This window comes from Orycteropus afer, unplaced genomic scaffold (assembly GCF_000298275.1).
Source record: "Orycteropus afer afer isolate SDZICR_OR568_19922 unplaced genomic scaffold, OryAfe1.0 scaffold00185, whole genome shotgun sequence".
NCBI lineage: Eukaryota > Metazoa > Chordata > Mammalia > Tubulidentata > Orycteropodidae > Orycteropus > Orycteropus afer.
The window spans coordinates 1,682,668-1,684,239 of NW_006921772.1; positions in this window are offsets into that span (position 1 = coordinate 1,682,668).

A 1,572-nucleotide genomic window follows, 5' to 3' on the forward strand; every position below is an offset into this window, starting at 1 on the left:
GCTCATTTTAAAACTTGTACATGGTTTTGTAACTCAAATGTTCTAAGGTTGTACATATGAAGAGTTGTCACAGGTCTAACATAATATAACTTACTTCTTTTAAGATATTGGGCATTTGTGCAATGAAAGGTTTGGAATAACAATAACATAAATCCCCTAGTTCTAAAATTCAAGGTGCAATTTTTTAACAGGTTGACCTTTTGACAAAATGGGAAAATGAGCTAGCTAAATGACCAAAGTACTCCTTCTTAGCACTGACACTGAAGCTGTTTACTTCATCATCTCTAAACTGGCAAGTGGGAAACCTGACAACTAAGGATTTGCCAACAGTGGGCTACAAGAGACCTTTCCTGACAATATTTTTACAAATGTCATATATATATTTTGATAAACTCTCCTAGAACATTTACTCTTCTCCCATTGCCCTCCTGTTCTGTTAGTTAGTTCATTATACTAAATTTAATATATATTATTTCAATTCTCATGTTTCTTCACATCTTACATATTTAAATATTTAATCCTAAACATCTAATCCTACTTTGAAAACACTGCCTTCTTGTTTTTTACCCATCTTTCAGACTACTCCTTCTACCTCTCTTTGGTAGGTCTTTTAACCATTTAAATGTTGTAATTCCTCAAGACTGACCTTCTTTTGAACTCTGTACCTGGGCTGTTCAAGATAGCGACCACCAGGTACATGGGGCTTTTTAAATTAATAAAACTTGAAAGTCAGTTCCTCAGTTTCACTAGGCATATCAGTGCTCAAAAGCCACAGCAGGTTGGTGGCTATTGTATTGGGCAGCATTGACACAGAACTTTTCCATCATCTCAGAAAGTTCTATTTTATGTCATTTTTGTTGTTAGCTAGCTAACATTGAGTTGGCCTCCCATTCACGGCAACCCCACACACAATGGAACGGAACACTGTCCCAGTCCTGTGCCATCCCCATGATCAGCTGCACACAGCCCTCCTCTGTACCTTGACCATGCTCATGGCATTAGCTATCACCTATAGCTAACAAACACTCCCAAATTTGTACTCTCTAGCTCTCTCTGGACTATATGAAGAAGAACATGGCACCAGGATTGGAAGGAGACTCATTAACAACCTGCGATATGCAGAAACACAACTTTGCTTGCTGAAAGTGAAGATGACTTGAAGCACTTACTGATGAAGATTAAAGGATACAGTCTGCAGTATGAATTATACCTCAATATAAAGAAAACAAAACTCCTTGCAACTGGACCAATAAGCAGCACCATGATAAATGGAGAAAAGATTGAAGTTGTCAAAGATTTCCCATTACTTGTTTCCATAATCAACACCAATGTAAGCAGCAGTCAAGAAATCAGAGGATGTATTGCACAGGGCAAGTATGCTGCAAAAGACATTAAAGTGCTAAAGAGCAAAGAGGTCCCTTTGAAGACTAAGGTGTGCCTAATCCAAGCAATGACCAGAAGAGATCCACATTTGTGCCCATTACAAAGAAAGGTGATCCCACAGAATGTGGAAATTATAGAACAATATCATTAATATCGCACGCAAGTAAGATCTTACTGAAGATAATTCAG